General features: G+C 44.1%; 1 protein-coding gene across 5 annotated transcripts in view; it reads right to left on the bottom strand.

Annotated features, from left to right (window-relative positions):
* Positions 1-22,822, bottom strand: part of SOCS6 (suppressor of cytokine signaling 6) — a 49,951-nt gene that overhangs the window by 7,793 nt on the left and 19,336 nt on the right. For 4 of the 5 annotated variants that reach the window (XM_054019913.1, XM_054019912.1, XM_054019911.1 and 1 more), the window contains one exon: positions 1,711-1,840. The exons of the other annotated variant lie outside the window; for it this stretch is intronic. The gene's annotated coding sequence lies outside the window, so the exon portion shown is untranslated. The remainder of the gene's footprint in view (positions 1-1,710; positions 1,841-22,822) is intronic. 5 annotated transcript variants of the gene reach the window in all.

Here is a 22,822-nt window from a genome sequence, read left to right as displayed (position 1 = left end):
AGCATTTACACATTAAGTTTCTGGATTTCTTAATTCTCCCTGCCTCCTCCACTGTCAAACATTAAGAATGTTTGTAAAATGTTTGTAAATTATAAGTTAAGGTTCTACTTTACAAAAATCAAACATATTTTAAATTATGCATATGCAGAGTACGATAACCCAAACTACCTTAACTTTGACCCTCTTGGAGCACCCTGAGAGCAGGCAACACACATCCACAAAAACTTTGTGATAAAGTTTCACTAAGTTTAAAAATAAAGTATTAATTTTGAAGCCTTTAATTAAAGGAATCAGTGGGAAGAGAGGAAAAGGTCATCTCTGAATTTTTCTTGGTTCTGAGTGCCACTGTGGGAGCAGAGTAGTTCTTGTTTGGATTGATTTAAACTGTGCATTAGCATACTCCTGATTATTTGAGGATTTTTGCAAAATGGAACCTTACCTTGGAATTTCAGGCTAACATATCTTGAGAAAACTACAACAGTATCAAATAAAACTAAACTAACTACCATATTGTAAAGCAGGGATAGGCAACCTTTGGCACGCGGCCCGTCAGGGAAATCCGCTGGCGGGCCGGGCCGGTTTGTTTACTTGCAGCGTCTGCAGGTTTGGCTGATCGCAGTTCCCACTGGCCGCGGTTTGCCGTTCCAGGCCAATGGGGACTTTGGGAAGCGGTGTGGGCTGAGGGATGTGCAGGGCCACTTCCCGCAGCCCCTATTGGTCTGGAACGGCAAACCGCGGCCAGTGGGAACTGCGATCAGCCGAACCTGCAGACGCTGCAGGAAAACAAACCGTCCCGGCCCACCAGCAGATTTCCCTGACGGGCCGTGGGCCAAAGGTTGCCGATCCCTATTGTAAAGAATACAAGAGAACTGTGTTACAAAATGACACTGATATATTTTAAAATGCTGTAGCTGCCAATATTCTCTCATGCTAGTCCAGAAAGAAAGATCTACCACTGCAACTGTGAACCCTATGTTTTAGCACAGAAACCTTCTGGATTATAGGTCTACAACTTTTGGGAGTTAATATATTTATCAGATTAATAAAGCATATCATGAGAATGATGGTCATGTCTTGAAGTTATAAAAACTTATGCAGTCATGCGCAGGATTAACCTTGGTATGTCCCAGGGCACCAGTTTATTCACCCATGAACAAGCAACGTGATCAGATGAACTATGGTCCTGGCCTGAAGCCCACCGAATTCAACTGAAATATTGAATTTAACTGAAATTGATTTCAATGGGCTTTTTATTAAGTCCTATTACGTATTGGACCATCTGCATTGAGAAGTCCAGTGACTTGGTTTAAGTTAAAAATTATATTGACCTAGCTACATCGCAGCGCTGTGAAAAATTTGGCACCCTAAACACCGCAGTTAGGTTGATCTAACGACAGTATAGATGCAACTAGGTTGATGGATGAATTCTTCTGTCAACCTAGCTACCACTTCTCAGAGAGGTGGATTTAAAAATTTTATTAAGATGATGTTAAAAAAAAAAATAGTGAACAGAGTTTGAGCATAGAAGTTTCTGGTTATCAGGGAATAACATACAGATAGAAAGATCCTTTCTGTCATTGTAAGAAGCATTTACACTGCAGCACTAGAGTGGCATTCCTGCATAACCAATAGCTGTTCCTCTGTAGTGTAGACACACCCTTACCCTCTCTGTCTCAATTCTTCCAGATGTAAACTGCTAATAATGCTTACCTCTGAGAAGTAGGTAGGCCTTATATTGAGGGCTGTTAGTAAAGAACTGTACAGACATCATACAGATGTGCAAGGAATGAAGCATTTAGGAACTCATTGGGACACTTCTGCGTGCACAGATTTTTCCCACCTAGGGATGACAAAAATTAGTATATGTATTATTTCATGGAATGCATCTTGACGTAGCGTTTGTTATAAAAGTAGCAGTTAACACCAGCAGGACAACTTCATTTGGAACTCTGTAAGAATTATAGTATTGCTGAGTCCCTGTACAGAAGTGCTTTCTCAGTAGCACCTCCTGCATAGTCAATTTTAATAAGATCTCTAGAAAGGTCTGCTGCAGATATCTGCTGCTGTGAATATGCAGTAAATATGCAGTGGTGTTCCAAAAAGTCTAGTGGACAATATAAATATTTTAGGAATACTTTGAGATCAAAGGAAGTAGAAAGCTAGACAGACAAAATGAAATTAGAGTGGAGACAGCCAGGGACCAAAGAAAGAAAGAAAAAGAAACACATAGTCTAAAAACTTTTATTTTAAAATCAGATTTTTACCAAATATAATTTAGAAGACGACATAGATAGTCAGTGTAAACAAAATGTCTCACAGCCCACCAGCAGATTACTCTGACGGGCCACAGGTTGCCCACCACTGATCTAACCTGACCTGTATAAAACGAGCCATAGGAATTCCCTGCTGTTTGAACGAGATCATGTATTTTAGAAAAACATACAATCTTGATATAAAAATTGTTGTTAAATTGTTCCAAGGTTAAATTACTGTCACTGTTAAAAAAAAAAAAAAAAACTGCAACTTTTTCGAGCCTGAATTTGTCTAGTTTCAACTTTCAGCCATTGGATCTTGTTATAACTTTGTTTGCTAGACTGAGTAGCCCATTATCAAATTTTTGTCCCTATGCAGGTATTTATAAACTGTGAACAAGTCACTAGAACTATCTCTTTGTTAAATGGACTAGATGGCACTCCTTGGGTCTTACCACTGCAAGGCATGTTTTCCAATCACTTAATCATTCTCAGGGCTCTTTGCTGAACCCTATGGAATTTATCAATATCCTTCTTGAATTGAGGATCCCAAAATTGGACAAAGTATTCCAGCAGTGGTTGCACCAATGCCAAACACAGAGGTGATATAACTGCCTTACTCCTTCTTGAGATTCCTCCGCTAATACATCTACGGACTGAATTAGGTCTTTTGGTCACAGCATCACACCCATGTTCAGCATATTATCCACCATGACCCCCAAGTTTGTATTGGAATCACTACTTCCTGGGAGAGAGTCCCCCATCTTGTAAGCATGACCTCCACTGTTTGTTCTTACATGTGTTTCTTTAAAAGTGGCTGTATTAAAAGGCACATTGGTTGCTTAAACAAAGTTCTCCAAGTGATCCAGACCAGTGGTTCTCAAAGTAGGGCCACTCCTTGTTCCGGGAAAGCCCCTGGCGGCAGCGCCGTATTATTGCCTAGGCGTAGGGCGGCAAATTTGCAGGGGCGGAAGCTCTCCTCCACGCCCCGCCCCCCTGCTCCAGCTCACCTCCGCCTCCTCTGTAAGCGTGCCGCCGCGTCCTGTTTCTCTCCCCTCCCAGTGCTTGCGCCACAAAACAGCTGTTTCGCGGAGCAGGGAGGGAGGGGTGAGGAGGGGGAACGCCTCGCGCTGGGGGAAAAGGCAGGGCCGGGGGCAGGGATTTGGGGAAGAGATCCAATAGGGGAAGGGAGGGGGTGGAGTTGGGGTGGGGACTTTGGGGAGGGGGTTGGAATGGGGGCGGGAAAAGGGCGGAGTCATGGCGGGGCCAGGGCGGCAATTATTTCCCGGCCTAGGGGCAGCAAAATTATTAATCTGCCACTGTCTGGTGGGCTGGGCCGGGCCAGTTTGTTTACCTGCCGCGTCCGCAGGTTCGGCCGATCGCAGCTCCCACTGGCCGCGGTTTGCCGCTCCAGGCCAATGGGGGCTGCAGGAAGGACGGCCAGCACGTCACTCGGCCCGCTCCGCAGCAAACCACGGCCAGTGGGAGCCACGATCGGCCGAACCTGCGGACGCGGCAGGTAAACAAACCGGCCCAGCCCACCAGGGGCTTTCCCAGAACAAGCGGCGGCCCTAGTTTGAGAACCACTGATCCAGACTGCTCTGAATCAGCAACCTATCCTCTTCATTATTTACCACGCCCATAGTTTTTGTGTCATCTGCAAACTTTATCAATGGTGGTTTTCTGTATTCTTCTAGGTCACTGATAAAAATATTAAATAAGATAAGGCCAAGAACCAATCCCTGCAGGAATCCGCTAGAAATACACTTGTTTGATGATAAAGCCCTGCTTACAATTACATTTCATGACCTGACAGTTAGCCATCTTTAAATACATTTAATGTGTGCCATGTTAATCTGTATGGTCGTAGTTTAAAATTAAAAAGTCACGTGGTACCAAGCCAAATGCCTTAGAGATGTCTAAATATAATATATTAACATTACTGCCTTTTTCAACCAGTCTTGTAATCTTATTAAAAAACAGATATTAAGTTAGTTTGACAGGATCTATTTTCCAGAAACACATGTTGATTGGAGTCGTTATGGTGATGCTGTATTTAAAATATACCATGAAAGCTAAAGAATTCATAGAATCATAGAATATCAGGGTTGGAAGGGACCTCAGGATGTCATCTAGTCCTACCTCCTGCTCAAAGCAAGACTAACACCAACTAAATCATCCCAGACAGGGTTTTGGCAAGCCTGACCTTAATAACCTCTAAGGAAGGAGATTCCACCACTTCCCTAGGTAGCATATTTCAGTGCTTCATCACCCTCCTAGTGAAAAACTTTTTTCTTAATATCCAACCTAAGCCTCCCCTACTGCAACTTGAAACCATTACTCCTTGTTCTATCATCTGGTACCACTGAGAACAGTCTAGATCCATCCTCTTTGGAACCCCCTTTCAGGTAGTTGAAAGCAGCTATCAAATCCCCCTTCATTCTTCTCGTCTGCAGACTAAATAATCCCAGTTCCCTCAGCCTCTCTTCAAACTGGAACGGGTACAGAGAAGGGCCACTAGGATGATCAGAGGAATGGAAAACCTGTCTTATGAAAGGAGACCCGAGGAGCTCGGTTTGTTTACCCTAACCAAAAGAAGGCTGAGGGGGGATATGATTGCTCTCTTTAAATATATCAGAGGGATAAATACCAGGGAGGGAGAGGAATTATTTCAGCTCAGTACTAATGTGGACACGAGAACGAATGGATATAAACTGGCGGTGGGGAAGTTTAGGCTTGAAATTAGACGAAGGTTTCTAACCATCAGAGGGGTGAAATTTTGGAACAGCCTTCCGAGGAAAACAGTGGGGGCGAAAGACCTTTCTGGCTTTAAGATTAAGCTTGATAAGTTTATGGAGGGAATGGTTTGATGGGATAACGTGATTTTAGTAAATTAATCAACAGCGTGCCATCGCTGGTAAATAGTATCAATGGTCAATGAGAGTCTGGCTGGAGAATCTTGCCTGCATGCTCGGGGTTCTACTGATTGCCATATTTGGGGTCGGGAAGGAATTTTCCTCCAGGGTAGATTGGCAGAGGCCCTGGAGGTTTTTCGCCTTCCTCCGCAGCATGGGGCGGGGGTCGCTAGCTGGAGGATTCTCTGCGACTTGAAGTCTTCAAATCACAGGATTTGGGGACTTCAACAGCTGAGTCAAGGGAAAGGGGGTGGGTCAGCTTTTGTGGCCTGCATCATGGGGGAGGTCAGACTAGATGATCATACTGGTCCCTTCTGACCTTAAGGTCTATGAGTAAGTCATGTGCTCCAGCCCCCTAGTCATTTTTGTTGCCCTCCGCTGGACTTTTTCCAATTTTTCCACATCCTTCTTGTAGTGTGGGGCCCAAAACTGGACATAGTACTCCAGATGAGGCCTCACCAATGTCGAATAGAGGGGAATGATCATGTCCCCCGATCTGCTGGCAATGCCCCTACTTATACAGCCCAAAATGCCATTAACCTTCTTGGCAGCAAGGGCACACAGTTGACTCATATCTAGCTTCTCATCCACCGTAACCCCTAGGTGCTTTTCTGCAGAACTGCTGCCTAGACACTCGGTCCCTAGTCTGTAGCAGCGCATGGGATTCTTCCGTCCTAATCTGCATTTGTCCGTGTTGAACCTCATCAGATTTCTTTTGGCCCAATCCTCTAATTTGTCTAGGTCCCTCTGTATCCTATCCCTACCCTCCAGCGTATCTACCACTCCTCCCAGTTTAGTGTCATCTGAAAACTTGCTGAGAGTGCAATCCACACCATCCTCCATATCATTAACGAAGATATTGAACAAAACCAGCCCCTGGACCTACCCTTGCGGCACTCTGCTTGATACCGGCTGCCAACTAGGCATGGAGCCATTGATCACTACCTGTTGAGCCTGACGATCTAGCCAACTTTCTATCCACCTTACAGTCCATTCATCCAGCCCATACTACTTTAATTGCTGGCAAGAATACTGTGGGAGACCGTATCAAAAGCTTTGCGAAAGTCAAGGAATAACACATCCACTGCTTTCCCCTCATCCACAGACCAGTTATCGCCTCATAGAAGGCAATTAGGTTAGTCAGGCATGACTTGCCCTTGGTTAATCTATGCTGACTGTTCCTGATCACTTTCCTCTCCTCTAAGTGCATCAGAATTGATTCCTTGAGGACCTGCTCCATGATTTTTCCAGGGACTGAGGTGAGGCTGACTGGCCTGTAGTTCCCCAGATCCTCCTTCTTCCCTTTTTTAAAGATGGGCACTACATTAGCCTTTTTCCAGTCTTCCGGGACCTCCCACCGATCGCCACGAGTTTTCAAAGATAATGTCCAATGGCTCTGCAATCACATCCGCTAACTCCTTTAGCACCCTCGGATGCAGTGCATCTGGCCCCATGGATCTGTGCTCGTCCAGCTTTTCTAAATAGTACTGAACCACTTCTTCTACACAGAGGGCTGGCCACCTCCTCCCCATACTGTGCTGCCCAGTGCAGTAGTTTGGGAGCTGACCTTGTTAATGAAGACAAAGGCGAAAAGCTCTGAGTACATTAGCTTTTTCCACATCCTCTGTTACTAGGTTGCCTCCCCCATTCAACAAGGGGCCCACACTTTCCTTGACTTTCTTCTTGTTGCTAACATACCTGTAGAAACCCTTCTTGTTACTCTTAACATCCCTTGCTAGCTGCAACTCCAAGTGTGATTTGGCCTTCCTGATTTCATTTCTGCATGTCTGAGCAATATTTTTATACTCCTCCCTGGTCATTTGTCCAATCTTCCCCTTCTTGTAAGCTTCTTTTTTGGTGCGCGTTTGATTGTTTGAAAAGTGTGAATTGGGAGTGTTTTGTTTTGTACGTGTTTGAACAAGCATGACATACACTTGCTTATTTAAAATTTTTCAGAGCAGTTTCAATTAAATCATTATGTGTCAAAATGGTTTAAATAGGACATCTGCAGGGCCAGTGCTACCATTAAGGCGAACTAGGCGGTTGCCTAGGGCGCCAAGATTTGGGGGTGCCAAAAAGCAGTGCCCACAATCCCCCCCCCCCCCCGGCGGCAGCTCTCCCCCTCCCCCCGGCCAGGGGAGCCGTGCGGCAGCTCCCCACCCCAGCTCACCTCTGCTCTGCCTCCTCCCCGAGCTCGCCGCCCCCGCTCTATTTCTCCTCCCCTCCCAGGCTTGCAGTGCCAAACAGCTGATTAGCGCCGCAAGCCTGGGAGGCGGGAGAAGTGGAGCAGCAACGGCACGCTTGGGGAGGGGGCGTAGCAGAGGTGAGCTGGGGTGGGGAGCTGCCGCATGGCTCCCCGGGTGGGGGGCTGGGGGGAAGCTGCCGTGGGGGAGTGGGCACCTCAGGGCGGGAGTGGGGGGGGCGCAAGATGGAAGTTTCACCTAGGGCGCGATACTTCCTTTCACTGGTCCTGGACATCTGGCACGTCTGTCATAATGGTTTATGTGTGGGACTGTGTCAACAGAAAGTTTGTGTATTTGTATTATAGAGCTTTTATTCATTTTACCTATTTCATCTAGGTTAACTATAGCCATTTCCTGAGATAAACACTATTTACAGTGCTGCCAGAAGCCATTACCATGTAACAGGCCAACTTTGGAAATTAGACACACACTTTTTCTCCTTAAAAAAGTTAATACAAAAAGCAGACACACCCATATGTGGCCAAACTTGAACAATTACAATTCAAATGATAATTCTGAAGTACTGAATAGAAATAAAAATAGAATCAGAAATTGACACAGAGCCATTCTTTAACATGTATTTATAGAATTTACGCTTTCCTATAATTAGGGCTGCAAGTCTGTCACAGAGGTGAAAGAACTCACGGATACTGTGTCTTCTCTGTTTGTCCATGTGGGAAGGCACTAGGTGGTTTGCCCCACCAGCCCAGTGGTGAGGGTGGCACTGAGGGGAGGGACAGTTACGTGTTGGAGGGCCAGACTGCTCTGCACCCACTCCACAGTGGCAGCTCCTGTGTCTCACAGGACTGGGCCCAGCTCCCCACTCCGTGTTGCAACCTGGCACACAGGGTTGCTCAGCTGCCCTTCCATCATGACAAGGTTGCAGCCTGGCCAAATTTGAATGAGTGGCACTGTAACCTGGTGAGTGTGGAGTGGGTTTGTTCTCCATGCTCAGGCACAGCCTCACAGGACCCACTGCTGCCCGGAGGGAGCCTGGGGTAGGCTCTCTCTTAACCCTTGGACCCAGCCCCACAGGATGGGAGTCACTGCTGCAGGGTGAGTGCAGGGCAGGCTCACTCTCCAGCTGCCTCCCCCTGCCTAGGCTGGAATCAGGGTTTCAGTGACTGTGCAGAGGGTGCTGTTGCAGGTCATTGGTGCCCCGCAGGCAGGGGAGGAAGAGGAAGCAGTGGTTGCAGAGGAGGAGAAGGATGCTGGTCTACTATGATTTTGAAGAGGTAGGGTTCAATTTCATTTATCGGTTGCCCTTCCTATAATTAGATGTTTTAATTAATTAATTTGTCCATTTATTTCCATCAAATGGAACATGAAAACATTTAATTTGATTTTTAAACTCACAACTGCACTATTTCTGCACTTATAGTATGCTAAAGGTCTCAATTTAGAAATACAAAATCTCAGCTATAACGAGTTATTAGATTTATTATAGTTTAGCATAAAGTATAAGAAGGCTTATCTACAAAGTTTACAACATAGCAAAAGCACATCCTGTTTCAGAGTATTCAGCACAACTGTGCGCAGCGATAAACTGAAGAGAACGATATAGACAATACCCACAATCACCACTTAATGCATGGTTCTGGAGATTTAAAAAAGGAATTTGTTTGCTTTTTTTTTTTAGGGGGGGGGGGAAACGTTTCTGAAACATTTGATTAAAGCCTAATACTGAAAATTGGGAAGTACATAGTTAGCCTTGGATCTAAAAGCATCTTAATACAAATGCATAGTTACCTAAAGTAGTGTATTAATTATCATAGGTAACGTGCCACTGATTTTTAATGCCAAATGTGGTATTGATTTGAAAAGGAAATTATGTTTATAGAAGAAACTGACATGACATACCCCCAATTTACTAACAAATATATACATTTAAACTTTGCACTACACATTAAAGCCACAGCCACTTAATTTCTTTTTATTCTGTATGGGATTCACACCAAATTTCCAATACATTGTTTAAATTTTTTTTAATCCTAAACAATATATTAAAAGCCTTCACCTAACTGAGTCACATTTCTTTATTGATGAGGCACAACCACCATCAGGTTTCAATGCCCTGAAAGATTCACAGTAGTTTAAATATTTGCATAATTCAGATTCCTTTTCAAATTGAGTACTCAAAATTTACCTTAAAATGAATACCTCTGTGATCTAAGAAGCCGTGTCAAAGTATTATGGAATACATGAAGAAGGCTAGGGCAAATAGGAAGTACAGTTATTTTTATACATATCAATTGTTAAGAAACAGTTCTTTAAAAGCGAACATCACTTATTTTACTTAACACCTCATAACTTCCGTTGGTAAGTTGCACCTTCAGCAATATGTTAAGAGACTATGCTGTCTAATGAGTTTTTCCCACCATCCACCCTCAACACTTCAAACAGTACTGTAACAGGGCCTCCTCGGTCCTGCTTCTGTCTCAGTCGACAAACCACACAGAGACCCTTGTGCTGGTTCAACACCCTGTGCAGTTTATTTATAATTGAGTCCCACACACCTAGCATCTTAACAAGCAGGGGGAGAGCAATCTCTCTCTCCCCCTCACTGCCATTGATTGGGAACAGCAAACCGCAGCCACTGGGAGCTGCGGGGCAGCCGTGCCTGTGGATGGTCAATGTAAAGAAACTGTCTCACGGCCCGCCAGCGGATTACCCTGGCGGGCTGTGTGCGGCCTGCAGCCTGCAGGTTGCCCATCACTGGGCTAATGGCTTATTTAGCCTTTCTGCCCTGCCCCACCCACAAATTACGCACAGGTCTGCCTCCTCAACTCCAATCTGCTATGCCTGATTGCAGCTGCTGTGACCAGAGTGCTGACTCAGGGTTTCATACTTAGCACTCTGTAACAAGTACTTAAAATGTTTAATGTAGAGAGTAATGTCCATGTGCACACTAGACACTACAAAATAAAAAATTCCAGGTGGGGAAGATTATAAACTGCACAGCAATCTTCAGTTTTTTCACTGTGTCACAAGCACATTGGAGATGCTGCCATGTTTTCTTTTTACTAAACTTGGACTACATTCCTGGGTCAAAGGTGAAAAATTCTGCTTTCAATTAAGCCATTTTAATCTGAATACTTCTTTATGTTGATGCTCTGAAGCCTTCTGAAAACAAAGAAACACAACAGACCTGTTTGGGACTGGCCTCAGCACTATTTTAAATTGTGCCAGAGCCCATCCTCTCTCCTTGCTTTTCTTTGGAGCTCCGTTGCTCAGCATGGGCCTTGTAGATCAGCATAAGAAGTGCACAAACACTCTTTCATATGCGAGATAGAGAGAGGTAAAAGCACTTCTGAGGCCCTTATGGTCTTGGTGATATAGATAATTCACCACATCTTACACTTTCACCGTTTAACAGTAATTCAGGCCCTTTCTTGTCTAACAATAAATAAATAAAGACCTACCTATGCCCTGAACTTTCATTATTATGCACCAAGCATTTAAACCTTCAAAACTTTTATAAAATATCTAACAAAGGAAAAAAGTTTTCTCACATGGGTCTAACAAAGTCCCTTTTCCCAATGGCAAACAAACCACATTCAGGTACACCATACTCTTCTCTAACTTCAAACACAAAATAGCTAGTCACATCTGTTCTACAATTCTTTTTAACAGAGATGTATAAAGCATAAGTGGAAAAACTGCCCATCAGTAATAATGCTTTATCAGCACATACAGCAAATCTGGTAACCATTATCAATCTTTAGAATAGCAGAAGTAAGGTTCATCTTTGCTAATAGAAAAGTAGGAGGAAAACCACATTAATAAAAAAAACCCTTGTGTATGAAAAGTTTCTGCATCACTAACAGCACAATCAGTTGTACACAAAATGACAACAGAATGCAAAACCATTTAAGCTGATGCCAGAGTGCAGAGTTGGGACCTGATGATTGGCCCTACCCTCAGGCAGCATCACCTTGCTAGCTAGTCTTTAGCCTCCTATAAGGAGGCCACTCTGTAGCCAGACCCAACACTTCTACCACGCAACTGGTTGGCCAGCAGACAGCTGAAAATGCAAACCTGCAATGGGCTGAAACAGGCACTTTCCCTAATTCACCCACCACTGCCTGCAGGGACTCCCATATCTTTCCACATCTGTCTGGTTACAGTTCAAAGTAATACCTAGATATCTTTTTTCTTTGTATGTGAAGTTTTGAGTTTTTTCACACAGCTACATTAGCTGAGTTGTTTAGGTATTCTTCTTCTTCTTTCGGATGGCTTGGGTAGGTAGCAATGACTACAAATTTATATCTAAGTTTGATAGCACATTGCCGCAGCAGTGAGCTGGTGAATGTCCTTCAGCCCCCTGGCAAAAGAACGAAGGGGACACTCAGATATGATGTTGTTTGTTTGTGCCTGGTATGGACTTTTAAGTATGAGTCAGGTTCCATTATGATTTCTTATTGTTTCACAGAACTGCAACTTGGGGTAGTATGTCCTAGCAGCAAGGGTTAAACTTTAGCATCCTAGGTGATGATTAGATTTATAGGGAGGTGGTGTTTGGGAAAGATTAGGCTTTAATCCTCCTTCCCATCCAGATGAGGATTTTAGATACAGGAATTTGAGTTCTCCTTGCATGTGGCGCTCTAATACAGTAACATACAAGACACTGTGTTTAAGACTGGAATTCTTCAGTTCTATTGAGCCCTTGGACAGTTGGGATGCTCAAAATATAAGAAGAAGTTGGGAAGTTCTAAGATTCTGTTGCTCCCCTCCCCTTCTTTTACTGCTGTTAGGACAATGTTTCCTTTAGGTATTATCTTATTAAAGCTGTTTTAATAAAACTTACAGACACTTGGCTAGAATTACTTAACATGGTGTCTGTCTTCATAGCTAAGGGCAGGAAGCAATGTACTTTTAAAATATATTTTATCACAATGAAATAAAGGGTCTTCAGCTGGGAGACAGTTTCTAAAACTATTTATTTGGGGAGCAATAAGTCTACTACAAATGTATGTAATGAAAATGAAAGGGAGAATAGGAAAGATATTTGTAAAACCATAAAAGGACCTATGTTTCTCTAAATTAGAACAGTCTCTGCAAAAAGAAAACACATAGAAGTATCAACAAATGCTTTTAGTCCTGGAAAGCTGGAACACTTGTTGAAAAGGGCATAACCCAATCAGTCATCCACATGAAAGTACTGCCAAAGAATTTGAGACAACAGAATTTGTCTTTGATATCCCGATGCATTTCAAAAAGTAATTTTAGAAACACAGTACAACGGTTTAAGGTGTACACTGAAAGGCTAGAAGCAGTAAAATAAAGCACTTTCTCAAAGCAATTTCCTGGTCAGCATTAGTCTAATCATTCTTTTCCTAATATGACTCCAATAACATCACCTCCAGCAGCAATTTTCAAGCCTTTCCCTAAAAAGGGAAAGAAAACTGGCTGTAGAGTAACAGCAGTTGAATGCTCGTACACCATTAAAATGCTACTCCAATTTTCATGTTGGTACTGCAGTTAGTTTTTATTTTATACTGTACTGCTTTTGATTAATATTTCTGTAACAAATAAACACAGTAACATTATTCATGGTTCCTGAGTTGAAATATAAACCAATCTCAGAGAACACAAGTGCGCATGATGTGTAGCCAACTCAACAAGACTGCACCAAACTCGTACCATGAATGATATCTAAAAGAACAACCTCCACTCCAATGGCCACAAAAAAAATTGAATATGGTCAAATTCCTATACTGATTTCCGATTGTTGCTGGCTACGGAATGAAATCCAGTGCCATAAGAAAAAACAGTCCACAGAACATACTCTACTCAGACTTGTCTACACTAGCAACTTATGTCAATATACCTATGTAGCTCAGGGGAGTGGAAAATCCACACCCCTGATCGACGAAGTTATACCAATCTAACTCCCAGTGTAGACAGTGCTATGTCGATGGGAGGGCTTATCTCATCGACATAGCTACCACCTCTCAGGGAGGTGGAGTATCTACCTTGACGGGAGAAGCCCTCCCGTCGGCATAAGTAGTCTCTTCACTGAAGCTACAGCGGTACACCTGCATCAGTGCAGCTGCACCGCTATAGCATTTTAAGTGTTGACAAGCCCTCAGTTAATTTGGTCTGAATCTGAAGAGAGAGTGGAGGGTTAGGAAGAAAGAAGAGAAAGTAATGGTACCATATCATTTTACACTAAAGATTATGTGGACATCAGATTTAGAAATATACCATAATTTTACTTTGTGATAGCCAACTAGATTTATTGTTGGTGTAAACTGGTAATGAGGAAAAACTGAAGGTGACTTCTCGAAAAATACTAGGACCAACCACATAACACTTTTTACCCCCATTTTGTGTAGCCAAAATGAGGTTTTTTAAATTTGTATGTACTATTTGTATGTGGAGATATGCATTTTTATTGCTCAATTTTTGTAAGTTGTATTTTTCCATTTCTTAATACTTGACAAAGTAATAATTCAGATTCACAAACTGATGTAGTTTGTAATGGACAGACTGATATATGCATTATTCCTAACCAAATATAGCTCTAAAGGGGTAGTGCAGCAGAACCTCCACTTAGACAACAAGTTGTAAGAGGAGATGGTGATGTCAAAATCAAAACAAAGCAAGCAGAGTTGTAACTAGGCATTTTAACACCCTGGGCGAGCAAGCATATTTGCACCCTTTACGGGGTTTATTTTTTTTAGATGATATGAGTTAGGATATTATAGAGTAATGATAATGCATTTATTTTTGTGTATCAGTACAGTATGTAGACAATAAAAACTACCATATGACGTTTTCAGGTGCCACATTCATTTTCACACAATCCCACATCCCTATAGTATCCTCCTCATGCCTAAGTGTAGAGACATAAGAAAGTATATGGCTGTAACTGTGAAATCAGATTATGTTGTGCTTCAGTGTGAGACAATGCCAATGACATGGTTATAGTGGCTAGATGGACATATCGCTGAGGTGATGGCCCTGGTCTCGTAGAGAAGGTTTCAGGAACAGACTGGCTAGGTCACAGCCCAGAGTACTACAAGCACAGGTCACAGTGGACATGCTTCTTCACCAGTGCATATCTCACCAGCAGCCCAAATCCAGATCTGCACCCAGTGCAGATTTCCCTATTGGTCTCTTCTCCTGTACAATAAATGCCCTGTATTTTTATCTGTCTAGGCACAACTGAAAATTGTCCTTAGCCCAAAATTAGAGGCCTTCTAAAAGAAAAGCCACGCCATGCATTCACCATCGTGGGCCAGTCTGCCCTGCAGGTGTCAATTCCCTGATGTACCAGTGCACCTTGCTGACCGGTTAATGGTGCATTATAACAATGATTCAGAGGGAGGCTCCTTTTTCTTTTCTCTGTAATAATTACTAAATTAGGCTGTGGCAGCAAGAAGTAAGGGTACGTCACAGTAACAGGAAAATACAGCATGAGGAGGAAGCACAGCATGTTTTACCCCTACTGAGTGTTGACTAAAAAGGCATGTTTTACTTTTGCAATGTTTACTTTCTTTAGCTATGTCTACACCTGCACTTTTGTTGGTAACTTCTTTCAGTCAGAGGTGTGGGGAAAAAAAAAAAAAAAAAACCTTGTTACCCGGGGTTTTCAGAACCCCCAACAGGGGCAACTTAACTATTTTACTTTAGGCGGCGTTAACAGGAACACAGTAATACTGTCTGATAAGAGCCATGCAAGTAAATGTGCTCTATTTAAAACTGCAGTTTATTAGACTTTTAAGCACAAACAAACAAACAAACATAGGTTTAAAACATCCCAGATAATTACCGAATATCTGGAATGGTACTGAGTAATTAACAGCAGGTTCACAGCTTAAATCCAGGGCAACACCCTGACTGACTAAGTTTCACCGACAAAAACGCCAGCGTGGCCAGTGCTATGTTAGCAGGCAGGCAACACTCTCCCACCCACTTGTTGGGGGTGGCTTAATTATGCTGACAAGAGACCTCCCGTCGGCATAGAGCGGCTACAAGAGAGACCTTACAGTGGCACAGCTGCAGCGGTACAGCTATGCCACTGTAAGGTCTGTAGTGTAGACATAGCTTTTGTTTCTACTGTTGCTTCCTCTACTTGCAAATCACAAGCAGCCCAGGACTTGTCTGAACACCTCCTCCTAAACATGGAAGTACCTCTGCTCCTCACCCCCTATTTTAGCAAATAGAGAAGGTGGCTCATCCTATTGGGGTAACTGTTACCCTATTGTTACCCCCCCTGCCCCTCCCCATGCCAGGGTTTTGCCCCCTGCCACCATCTGGCAGCTCCTCCATGGCCAATTTTGCTCCATGCCCCCCTTTCCTGCCCCTGCCTCTACCTGTTGACACGCACGCACACACACACATATATCCTCAACACAGTCAATTTCCACTCCTTGCTCAGACCCTGCCCATCACCAGCCCCCTCCCCCCCCCCGATTTGCCTCCTTTAACCTTTTTAATCCCCAGCAAGGGTAGCAGCTTCAGCAGATGTTACTGAGAAATGAGCAAGCTCAGTAGGAGCCAAGCCAGCGCTCAGTGCCCTGCCTGCCTGCTGCCCCACCAGGGTCCTAGTGCCGGGGACCCTGCTCCAGCCAGGGTCACTGGGTCCACGATCCTGTGGGGATGGGGGGGCCTAAGAACCATAGGCTCCGACTGGACCCTTCTGGGCCCAATCTTGGGGACACCGGAGGGTGGGGGGGAAGGAGACATTACTGGGCCTGATCCTGTGTACTGCCTCATTTTTGCACCCTGTGTGACAGCTGCTCCACTCTAGTTACAGCCCTGGAAGCAACAGTGTGAGAACGGTCCACAATGCCATGCTACTGTGAAGAGAACACAAGGCTGCCATTGTTCCTCACCACTTGAAGACGTTGCTTCTCTCCCTCAGTTAAAAGCTGCTGAATTGTGTTTAAAAAATAATTATGCGCTGCCTGGCCAGGGCATACAACCTGAAAATTAAAAACTTGCTTTCCATTTCAGTTTTCTTGTAACTGCCACCAAACAGCACTTATGTGTCTTATGCTGTACTTTGAGAGAGCACAGACATTAGTCATGTCTATACCTCAAAGTACATTATGAGGTCCTACTGGCTAAGAGGAAAGAAAGGAGGAATTTAACTATGGTACAGCTCAGGTGAGCTGTCAAGTACCATTTATAAGAAAATCAAGTCAGAAACCAGCTTTCATTTTCAACTGCCACTTGGACATCCTACTCAGGAAAGCTAACACAAGACTTTTAAGTGCAAGTTGACAACCTGACCATCACACAGTAAGTGCTTCAGTTTCACTTTCCCAGACTTGATTTTTATCATCTGACAGACAATGATTTCCCTAACCTGTTGAATACAGAGAGGAGTTGGGCCCTGATACTACAAATGGTTCCACTGGGTGTAGAGGTTCATCCCCATGCCACCAGTTGCAAGATCAGAACCTTAATTAGTTCATCCCCACACATACTTAATGAAACCAGATTCCATACACTGCAGTGGCTTGTTTTTTATTTATTTGAGTGATGCATTCAGTCTTGATAATTATGGTTAATGTTCCAGACAAATCAATGAGACTGTTCACAGAAGTAAAGTTACTCACATTCTAAATGTTTACAAGATCAATTCTGAATGTAATGAACTGTGAACCTAGAACTGCATCCACATAGGTGGACTTCCATGCGCATGCAGGGGCCCAATGAAGTTAACTAGGGTTACCATATTTAACAAATAAAAAAAGAGGACCCTCCACGGGGCCCTGGCCCCACCCATTTCCCACCCCCAGCTCCCCCCAACTCCGCCCCTTCCCCGCCCCTTCCCCGCCCCAACCCCGCCCTAACTCCGCCCCCTCCTCCCTCCCACTCCCAGCCACGCGAAAAGGGCTGCCCGAGCGCTACCGGCTTCACGGTTTGCCGGGCAGCCCCCAGACCCTGCGCCCCCGGCCGGCGCTTCCCCAGCGCAGCTGGAGCCCGGGAGGGGAAGCGCCCAGCTGGGGGCGCAGGGTCTGGAGGCTGCCCGGCAAACCGTGAAGCCGGTAGTGCTTGGGCTTCGGGCAGCCCCTATGCCTCCGGACCCTGCGCCCCCGGCCGGGCACTTCCCCTCCCGGGCTCCAGCGGCGCAGGGTCCGGAGGCATGGGGGCTGCCCAAAGCCCGTAGCGCTCGGGCAGCTCGGCTCTTAAACAGAGCCGAAGAGTCAGGGGAGGAACAGAGCAGCCGGGGGAGGGGAAGTGCCCGGCCGGCATTTTCCCGGACATGTTCGGCTTTTTGGCAATTCCCCCCAGATGGGGGTTTGATTGCCGAAAAGCCAGACATGTCCAGGAAAAACCGGACGTATGGTAACCCTAAGTTAACAGAGCTTCACGTGCAGTCAAGGATCAGTAGCAACAGGGACTGAATTCACAGGTTCTGCATAGAGAAACAAATTATTTTCAAAATGTCAGAAAAAATATGGTCTTTGTAGCAGTATCCCAACAAAATCAATATAGAGGAGAAATTGTTTTTCTTCATGCACTACTCAAAAGCTTTGATACCTGTTATAAACTAAAATAACCAAAGCAAAGCATACAGAATGAAGTTACAACAAGAAATGATCTATTCCATTTAGGTAGTAGCTACACAGACCATGCAAACACTCATACTTATGTTGCACATGTGTGTCATTGTCCAAGAGTCTGAAACAAGTTTGCAAACTGACACCTGAGGGCAACTAGAGTCAGAATGTGTTAAACAGGAAAAGAAAAGAAAAAATATGTACAATATAGCTTCCCCAGTGTGTAGATTACATTCAGCTTCTATAATTAGAAGATTTGTACTTTATTTATTTTAATTAGAGCTTATTTTCTCCTATCATACTTTCTTGAAGCAGGAATTGAACCAATCTACTACTGCTGTGGAGGTTTTGTACACACATACCTACCTACCTACCAGACTGCCTCAGTTCCTGCTGATTAACTATGGCGGCACCCGTGCCTCCTCAAATTAACCACAGATTGGCTGTCTTTAGACTCCAGCTAGTCTAGTGTCAGGAAATAGCTGATAGATTCCATCTGAAGAAGCTGAAATGAAGAAACTACAGTTCTCAGCACTTCTACTACTTCTCTGTCAGTTAAATGCTTCTACTTTTAGAAACAGGAGAAGAAAGAGAGAAACACTAAAACAAAGTTTGTCTTTCCTTATAAGACACTAGTCTCTCTTCCCAACTTAAAATAAGATGCAGCCATACTTCAATATTTAGTTAACCCCTTCAATAAGTAAATGAAAATTAAGGGGATTTGCTTGTGTCTTTATGAGCACAGCAAGCATGCTGCCTTGATAAAAAAAGAAAAGTAAAAGATCTTTCATACCCATCTGTGTAACACACACACACAAGGAATTTTAGACGCAGAAGAAGTAGAAGCTGAACATTCCTCAGATTTGTAGAGAGAAATAAAAAGGAGATCCAATCTGGGGATTTTTCCACAAAATGACCAAAAGGATGACCAGAAAACCCTTTGCCTACCATTATCTAAAAATATGTGTCATCTTAAAGTAAGGCAAAGGTTAAGAAAAATTATAAACTTGTATAGAGAACCACATCTACTTAAGGATTCAGACAGTTTTACTACTTTGTATTTTTGTGAAACTAGCTGGTACCTACTGTCTCTAGGTTAACTGAAAACACCAAAAGAGTATAAACACTAAGGGCTTGTCTACACTTACCAGAGGATTGACGCACGGCGATCGATGCACTGGCGGTCAATTTAGCAGGTCTAGTGAAGACCCGCTAAATTGACCACAGATCGCTCTCCCGTATACTCCTATATGCCACCTGAACGAGAAGCGCAAGGGGAGTTGACGGGAGAGCGTCTCCTGCCAACATAACATAGTGTGTACCCCGTGGTAAATAGATCTAAGTACGTTGACTTGAGCTATGTTATTCATGTAGCTGAAGTTGTGTAACTTAGATCGATCTCTCCCCATACTGTAAAGAAGGCCTAACACTGAAAATTGACTATTCAATTCTTAGGCAGCCACGTTAAAATGAAAGCTATTCCAATGGTATTCTTGTATTTGTTTCATTATATGACTTTACACAGAGTGGGGTGTATATGGATTTTTTCCCAAAGAAAAAACTAATCAGTTAAGCATAAATGCATATAATTAATATGCATGCAGCAATTCAGATGCTTAAAAATAAATAAGAGGTGAAATACAAATATATGAACCCGTCTGGAAACCAATTAAAACCCCTGCACATACAGTAAAATTACAAAGTTAATCAATGTCTCGCCCCTCTCTGAAATAATCATGATAACACAAAACAATAAACTTCAACTCTTGTTCAGCATATAAACAAAATTAATAGGTTACTGCCCATGAACTTATCAATTCCCCAGCTGCTGCTCAAAAATCAGAGAATGAACTTGGATATTCACTGCAAAATCTTGTCTATGGTTTTTCACATTTACTACACTTGCTTCTCAAACTGCTATATAATGTCAAAAAGGAGTTGATTTGTATCTACAATCTTTGAGATCCTGATAGTTTATGGAGTGCCATAACATAACAAGCAAATTTATTTATTTTTAAATGTGGCTAATTTAGAAAGGGGTGGTAAGGGGACAAGATGTGTGGAAGATACTTTATTCTCATTCATTATATAAAACTTCATATAAATTACCTAGAACATTAGAAATGTACATTATTTTATATCAACCTGACTTGCAGTTTTTTAGAATTTTATTCCTAAAATGATTACTGTTAAATTCCACTTGAGGTTATGGGATCTTATTTTGAAATTTTCATTGCATCACCTTGATTAAAAAATTATTAAATATTCAAATCAAAAATACATGACTATGAACTTCTTGCTGACCTGTAAAACCCTGCTTCACATTTACTATTCAAAACATCAACATATTGAGTAAAAATCAGTTTACCTTCTTTATCTACATTGTGTAATACCTATACAAATTGCAAACAAACTACATTAAAAAAATATTCAGGTTGCAAATTCAAGAACTCAAAAGTTGGGAAATACCAGAATTAAGGGTTGCCTGAACAAGTCTTCCTCCAGGACCCCTGCCTGAGAGACGCAAGTGACTTCAACTTGGACTACTCACATGCTTAAAGTTATGCATGTATTAAGGTCTCAATACAGCAAGGTATACAAGAGAACCAAAACTGATGTACTTAGGGCCTCGATCCTGCAATGAGTTCCATACAGGACAAATACTGTGCCTGTGTAGAGTTTATTGTAGGATTAAGTACTTTGGCAACTCTAGGATGCAAAACAAGGCTACAAAACACATTTCTGGCACTTACATTTTCCATGCCTGGTCTCTGCCTGATAGAGAGAGAAGCAAAGTTCTTTCAGCTCTTTGAATGTTGGAGAAGTGTGTGTGGGATGGGGGAAGGGAAGGGAATATTAAAAAAAAAAAAAAAAAAAAAGACTCTATTGAAAGGTTTAGTATGAGATATGAAACTGTAGTTACTCCTGAGGACATTCTGCACCAAAACATTAAAAATTCTGCTCACATTTTAAAATTCTGCAAATTTTATTTGTCAAATGTGGACGCTCAAGGATGGCACTTGGGGGCACAGGCCTGGCTGCATAGAGGTGGGTGATCACTGTGCAGCTCCCCCCTACCCCCGAGACACAGACTCAGTAATGAGGCTACATCCAACCCTGACACAACACAAGGACAGGGCATGCCCCAGAAACACCCCAGAGCCCTGCCCCTCAGTGCCAGGTGCACTAACTCAGCAAAGCAGGATCCAAGTGTGGAGGGGCTTAGTGTGGGGGGGATCCAGGTGTGGGTTGAGAGGGTTCTGTGTGGGGCAATCTAGGTGCAGGTGGCTCAGTGGGGAATCCAGGTGCAGAGGGAGATCTAGATGCACAGGGGCTTGTTGGGGGGTTCTGGGTGCAACAGTAATGGGACTCTGCAAGGGGTCCAGGTGAAGGTGGTTGGGGCTCAGTAGGGAGGTCTTGGTGTTGGGGACTCAGCAGGGGGTCTAGATGCTGGAGGAGTGGGGCTCAGTAGGGTGGGGATCCAGGTGCGGCTGGTTGGGGGCTCGGTAGGGTGGGCGTGCAGGTGGCTCATTGGGGTGGTCCAATTGCAGGGGGAGTGGGGCTTGTCAGATGGGGTTCTGGGTGCAAGGGGGTGAGGCTTGGCGGGAGGGTCTGGTTATGAGGGGGATCTGGATGCATGGGGGTTGGGCAGATGGGGGCATAGCTCCCTGTACAGTAATCCCTCCCCCTACAGCTGATGAGCGATGGTTGCAGGAACCGCGGGGGGGGGGGGGGCGAATTAGGAGGAGAGAGTTTGCAGAGCTTCCTACAGCCAGAGGAGAAATCTGGGGGTGGGTCTGACATGGCCCCGGATGCTGTGCAGGAGAAGAGGAAGTCCCATCCTCCCCAGCCCAGCCGGGACTGGCATCTGAACCTGGCGCAAGGTAGGAACCACCAGCCGTGTCTTCTCCAGTCCTGTCTCCTGCCCCACAGTGATTTACCTCTCTGCCAACTGCCCTGGGCACCAGAAACATATTGCTGGGGAGGGTCGCATGATCGCTCTTGTGGCTTCCCTTTCCTTCCCCGTCAGAAAATCATTTTTCTGCGAGGAAGGAAAGAAATCTGCACGGGACATAAATTCTGCACATGCACAGAAGCACAGAATTCCTCCAGGAGTAGTTAGTGAGGATTAGTGTTTTTACGTAGATAGAAGGCACAGCAGAAAAGTATGACGGGACATGGTCAACTTGAAATCCATTCAGTTTTATAAAAGGAGTTAAAAGTAATGTCAGACACTTGCACCCCAAGTTTCTCCCTATAAATTCACATTATCCCACCCCTTTAAACATTTATCTCCCTTATATGGCTTTGTTAAGACCCACAGAAAAAAAAGCGGAAATGAAGGCATCGCTAGGGTCTATCTGTGTAGAATAGGTTGAAGGATCACTGTCTGACTATCCGGGGAAACAGTGAAAATAACCATACCCAACATACTGTCAAATACAGTAACTCCTCACTTAACATCGTCCCAGTTAACGTTGTTTCGTTGTTATGTTGCTGATCAATTAGAGAACATTCTCATTTAAAGCTGTGCAAAGCTCCCTTATAACGTTGTTTGGCAGCCACCTGCTGCGTTCACTGCTTGCAGAAAGAGCAGCCCATTGGAGCTAGCTGGTGGAGGCTTGGAACCAGGATCAACCAGCAGCCCCCCCATCAGCTCCCCTAAGTACCCTGTGCAGCAGCTGCCCAGCAGGCTATCAATTGCCGGGCAGTTCAGCTGTCCCACCCCTCACTCTTTCCTCTGCCTTGGAGCTGCTCCCAGGAGCCTCCTGCTTGCTGTACCGGGAGGGAGAAGGGAGGTGGAAGAGGAGTGCTAATGTCAGGGTGTTCCCCTCCCTCCACTCCTGTACCCCATCTCCACAGAGCAGGGACACACACGATAGAGCTCAGGA

Source organism: Malaclemys terrapin, chromosome 2 (assembly GCF_027887155.1).
Source record: "Malaclemys terrapin pileata isolate rMalTer1 chromosome 2, rMalTer1.hap1, whole genome shotgun sequence".
NCBI classification, from domain to species: Eukaryota; Metazoa; Chordata; order Testudines; family Emydidae; genus Malaclemys; species Malaclemys terrapin.
Note: the sequence above shows the minus strand (reverse complement) of the source record. Positions and strands in the feature narration are given on the sequence as shown.